The sequence below is a fragment of the Silene latifolia genome, chromosome 11 (assembly GCF_048544455.1).
Source record: "Silene latifolia isolate original U9 population chromosome 11, ASM4854445v1, whole genome shotgun sequence".
NCBI classification, from domain to species: Eukaryota; Viridiplantae; Streptophyta; class Magnoliopsida; order Caryophyllales; family Caryophyllaceae; genus Silene; species Silene latifolia.
Window position 1 is genome coordinate 169,665,156 of NC_133536.1, and position 6,625 is coordinate 169,671,780.

The window sequence follows — 6,625 nt, forward strand, 5'->3', positions numbered from 1 at the left end:
GAAGCAATAAAAATAAACTTGTAAAACTTGCAGCGGAAAACTAGCAAAACTAGTTGATGGAACAGTCGGATAGACTGTTACTAACGAATATGGCACAGATTTGAGCGAAACAACCGTCTTGGGGACTGTATCTACGAACAACAACAATATTAACGAAACAATAACAATAACTAATTGTAAGAAAAAACTAACAAGGAACACGAAACAATACCCACGAACACAGTAGCAGCAACAGGTCTGATCTGGGCACGAAAACAATGCACAAACAGCCACAACGAACACAGCAAACAAGGGGATATTTGACCGATCTAGATCTATAGATCGTTCAATGGTGATTAAATCGCAAGACCTATTGCAATCAGTCGGGTTAGAGTTTGAAGCGTATTAAACAATAACAAGGACGGAACGAAATGCGTCGAATTTAGGGTTTACAGGACTTATAAACAGGAAAAGCTTCTGCTTATTTTCTTAATCATTCAATGTCTGAATAAAACAATACATAAGACCTCCTTATATAGGAGTTAAGACCGACTAAAAAACAACCTAAACCTACAGCTAGCACATGCCCTAACCGACCTAGAGCTAGCATACTTTGCTTATTAAATTCTGACTACAATTATGAAATAAACTAGTAATAAATTAAATAGGAAATAAACTTATCCTATGGTTTTTAGGAAACCATTATTATATAAAATAATAGTAATAATAATTAGACTTCTATTCCTAACCCGAGCTAGACTAGTAGATTCGTATCTTGATTAAATTCCAAGCTGAATTGACCTCGAGCCTTATCCGAGTTCATTTCCATCATTCACGTAAAATTTGGACAACCTAGCTTAAAACGATCACATCTCACTCGTTACTTAATCGAATTAAGTATAAGACCACTCGATGGAAAGTTAACATCATGAGTTTTCATCTCCAATTAATTTCAGTGCAAAACTAGTCACAGTTTTTTAGATATTCGTCGTTTAAAATAGCTAAACGAATTTGGAAGTTCAGCGATCAGTCTTGTTTATTGCATGTCAAAAGTTGACCGAATGTTACTTCATTGGCTTCTTCATTCGAGCTCGACATTTTTGGATCATCCCCTCCCCCTTCGAAAGGAATTGTCCTCAATTCATTTAGCCTCATTCCTCTGGGATTAAAGACGAACCTCAGAGATTTAAATGCACGATCGATGATGAACATTGGCAATGAACTGGAATCATCATTTAGTTCATTATTTTCGATACAAACCATAAGCTCCTCCATCGTGTTCTATTTCCAACTCCTCGCATGCCTGCCACCCCTCCACCCTCTGTGCATCAGAATTAGAAACTTGTTAATAGTTGCGTGTTCAAGATCAAGTGAACAAGATGAATTTTTGACAGTTGCAGCGCTCCTCCTCATTTGAAATTTGCACAAAAAATAACTTGGCTGACCTTCTTGTTTGACGAACTGGAGTTTTAAACAAGCCGGATTCCTGAACATTGTAGCATCATTTCTTGTTTGCAAATCCCTTAAATAACAACCTCGAAATTTACTAGGACCGAAGGCATTCTTTAGCATCTGAAAATCAGCCAAATATTAATCTGAACAAATCTGAAACTTGTTAGCAACGTTTGTACTCCTGTTCGACTTAAAATTAATATCGATCTCATAATCATCAATAATTGAAAAGGATGGTTCCTGAACATTCACAACAACCTTTTTCACATCTCCATAATTTTCAAACAAGGGCGGACGATTGAAATCAATTGAAGAATCGATGTCGCATTCAAATTGTTCTTCTTCAGCATAAGTATCAATATAGGAGGTAAATTCAAGTTTAAAGAAGAATCGTCGTCCTTCTTAAGATCTCCTGAAAAGAATAAACTCTCCTCAACAACTTTCGCATACTCCTCCTTCTTAGTCCGTCTGGATTTTTCGTAGAGAACTGGCAAAGCCTCGCGGAGAATATTCATAAAGATAGGATCATTAAAATCTATATCGATAAAGGATCAAGAGCCGAAGTTGTGATACCACTTATGATAAGAAAGTTAAGCAAACCTTCGCGGTAGCGAAAGCAATAACAACAAGCCAGCAGCAATAACGAATAATAACGATGAAGATTGTAACAATGATTAGAATAACGAGTAGTAGCAACGAACCAGCGAATAAGAATAACAACGAACCAACAATAACGATCAGTAAACAAGAATAAATACCACGAGCAGCGGCGGTAACATTAACGTTAAGAACAAAGACAAACGAACTAGACTTGACCTGGTATGAGGAACAACGCACAAATCAGGAACAATAACGATGATGAATAGTAGTGACGGATAAACAGTGACGGTGAATAGTGACGATGAACAGTACCAGACACGAGAACGAATGAATATTTGACCGATCTAGACTTATAGATCGTTCAATGGTGATTGTTTTCGCAAGACCTATTGCTAGACAATCGTGTTAATGCCCGAACGCGTCAAGTAAGAACGAGGGTTGGAACGAACGCGTCGAACCGAATGTTTACCGAGTTTGCAAACAAGAGAAAGCCACATCTTTTATTTTCATTAATCAACGTCTCAATAAAACAATACATAAGACCTCCTTATATAGGAGTTAAGATAGACTAATAAACAACCTAAACCTACAGCTAGCACACACCCTAACCGACCTAAAGCTGGCATACTTGCCTTATTCAATTCCGACTACAACTATGAAATAAACTAGAAATAAATTGAATAGGAAATAAACTAATCCTATGGTTTAGGAAACCCTTGTTATATAAAATAACAATAATACTAATTAGACTTATATTCCTGGCCCGAGCTGGACTAGTAGACTCGTATCTTGATTAAATTCCGAGCTGAATTGACCTCGAGCCTTATCCGAGTTCAATTGCATCATTCTCGTAGGATTTGGATAGCCTAACTTAAAACGATCATATCTCACTCGTTACTCAACTGAATTAAGCGTAAGACCACTCGTTGGAAAGCTAACATCATGCACTTTCATCTCCAATTGATTTCTGTGGAAAACGAGTCATTGTTTTTGAGATATTCGTCGTTGAAAATAGATGGACGAATCTGGAAGTTCAACAAGCATTCTTGTTTATTGCATATCAAAAGTTGACCGAATGCTACTTCATTTGCCTCTTCATTTGAGATCCGCATTTTTGGATCACAGGGTGCCAAAGATTATGAGGGGTGGCTCACATGGGCGACAAAGTTTAAGAATGATGGATACAAGAGTACCAAAGTTTACGAGGGGTGACCCATGCACAAGGGTGCCAAAATATAAAAAAGGTGGCCATAAGGGCAACAAAGTTTAAGAGTGGTAGCCTATAACAATGCTAATGTTTAAGAAGGGTGGCCACAATGGCGCTAAATTATAAAATAGAGATGTCCGCATAGGAATAAAATTTAAAAAGGGCGATCATGTGAACAACAAAGTATAAAAGGGGTCACATGAGTGACAAAGTAAAGGGTGTGGTGTTGATCGGATAATAGACCTCGTCACACGACATGAGGAGCGCCAGTGTATAAACGTTAAATTGATCACCTTTGATGAACATGATCAAACATTGTAGAGTGATGAAGTGTATGTATGGTGGCAGTGGAGTTTTCAATTTTTGTGTGTTTTTTTTTTAAAAAAAAATAACTATAATTTCGGCACATATTACGAAAGAATAAAAATCTACCCGTGGGCAATGAAAATTTGTTTAGGCCCTAAAACCCGAGAGACACTGATATTACCGACATAATATGATTATCGATGATTATCTTTAATAATCCATTGTTTATAACATTCTTTAATACTCCCTTCAATTCAATCCAATCCAAACTACCATTTGACTTTTTATGGTCTACAAGATGATACTTTTACCACGTTTTTCTTCAGTTATACATTATTTTTTCGTGTCAAAATTATAATTTTTCGAAATCTCATTTTATAACAAATGTAAATATGTCAATTTTACGTATAAATTTTAAAAATTTGATTAAATATAATCGATGTCAAAATTTAACAAGGTTAACTATAAAAAGTGAGTGGGTAGTTTGGATTGTATTAGAGGGAGTATAAAGTAATTTTGGCAAAATACTCTATGTTAATTAAACTATTACTTTAATGCGTTTTAAGTTTTTAACCACTGAGCCAAATGTCTCGATCCTAATAAGTAGCCCAATCTAAACATTCAATGTAACTCAATCCAAAATATCCTATTCCAATTAACCTATTTACCACCTTAAAAAATAACCCCATTATAAAATGTCGTCGACGTTTTATAACGAATCGTCGACGCTTTTTCATAAAAAAGACGTTACATACCCTTGACATACATCTCTCTTACTCTCCTCTTACACTTTATCACCAACAGTCCAACACCCATTTGCATCCCCACCACCACTACCGCCACTGCCACCACACTACCGCTGCACCACTAACTACCATCGCATATCTTCTCTTTCCCTCTGTCCTTGTTGATATGAATCAATGACTGAAAAATTGCTGGAGATGAATTTAGTCGCACAATTATTTTCCATGAAAATGCTTTGAACGTTTTGTCCACCATAATGGAATTGCCATAGAAGGATTGAATAGTGTAACTAGATGAAAAGAAAGGAACAAAGCTTGCCACTAGTGTAAAAATATGGTCAACGAAAGCAACTAATTGGGTACAAATTTGTTACTTTTCTTTTACTTTTCACAATGTATTACGCATATACCGACAAAATCAAAGCTAAGAACAATAAGGTTTTAAGTGTATATTGATAACGCAAAAACTAGGTGTCATAATATACTAGAATTAACCTATTAAATTAACAATTTATAAACCAAACTCAACTCTACACTATGCAATTAAGAATAGTAGTAAAGGGAAGTAAGGGTCGAACCCAAGAGAAGGGATTTAAGACTAAAAACTAGAATTAAAACTAATTAAGATGGACAAAGCACAAGACTATAAACAAACAATGGTTATCAACAATGAACAACAATAGAGAGACATATATGGAGAATTGGCATGGAGAAAACAAGTAACAAAATCAAGGAGATGTGAGTTTTCCTATGAGACAAGATAACAAACACTTGGTATGCAAGTAACAATTATAAGAGGTGAATACTTGGTATAATCCTACAAGTTCCAACTTTTCTCAAAGCAAGACCCTTTCTTTCCAATTTCATTTACCCAACAACAATCCTCAAGCAATTGATTACCACTATCTAAGCCAACAATGATAATCCTACTTAAACTACAAATTCTAACATTAAACCATGTAGGAATTGTAGCTAAGAGCATGAAGAACAAAACCAAGAGGAAAGTAAATGGGATATCACAAAGATATGTTTAAACTAACAAACCCAATGATACAATCAATTTCTACTCACAAAGGTTGATACTTTAAACCAAGATATCAATAATCATGAGGTGCTTCAACAGGTTATTACAAAAGCAAGGAACTTTGCAATAAACAAGCAATAGATGAACATTAAAGAGGCAAGGGTAATTACTTCTCACAACAAAACATTCATCATGACATTCAAACTTAGAAATTGAAATAAATGAAAGAGTAGAGATTAAAGAGTCAATACAATGATAAAGATGAAAGCTTGCAATGGATTACACCAAGTATGGAAGGATTTAGCCTTCCATAGTCTTCATAAACCCAATAATAAAGAAAGATTACAACTTGAATGGAAAATAGTCTTCTAAATTATTACAAGATTAAAACCCTCAAAATGAGATTAGATGAGATGATGGGATGGTAGGTGAATGCTTTAAGTCTTCAAAATCTCGGGTATAAATATGGCTTCCCGAAAACTTAGAAAGATTTCCAATTAAGAAGCCCAAAAAGGAGGTTAGAAAACCCGTATAGCAGAGCTGCGCAGGCTGCGCAAAAACTGTTCTTGTCTGCGCAATCGTGCGCACCTGTGCACCCTGTTTGTGCAGCCTGCGCACAAGCTCGCATTTGTGGAATTGCAGCGCGTATTTGCGCAGACTGCGCAAACAATTGCACAGGCTGTGCACACAATTGCGCAGGCTGCACTTCAGACTGACAGAAGCATCTTGCAAAGGCCATATCTCCCTCGTTTTTTGGACAAACGAGGCGTGTAACCTACCGTTGGAAAGCTAAGATCACAAGATTTCACCTCCAATTGGCCTTGAGTCGATACGAGGTCTAGAACTCGAGATATACTCGTTTGAAGTTGACCCTTGTGAAACCGAGTTTTCAATTCTTCATTTTGGCTCTTGTTTGTGCATGTCAAGGCTTCAATTCTTCCTTTTGCTTGCTTCTCTTGATTTTGCACTTATTCCCTTGGCTTTCCTTTTGCTCTCCTTATTTTCCTTGGTAAGTTATAAGCTAAGACTCTAAAATTACAACCAAAAGTGCAAACCGGTATATTACAACAAGTCCAACTAAAACCCGGTATCAAGCATGTTCATTGTGATAACATTAACCTATTGACTCGTCACAATTTGACACTATCAAGTTTCAAATTGATAGTATCAAGTATATTGCAGTGCACTGCACACCAAGTGTTGGACTTCACGGGGTAGGGGACGTTGAAAATCAACGTTTGGAGGTGGGTGGGAAATGGAATCAATACTCTGTTTTGGCATCAGAATTGGGCGACTTCGTGTCCTCTGAAGGAG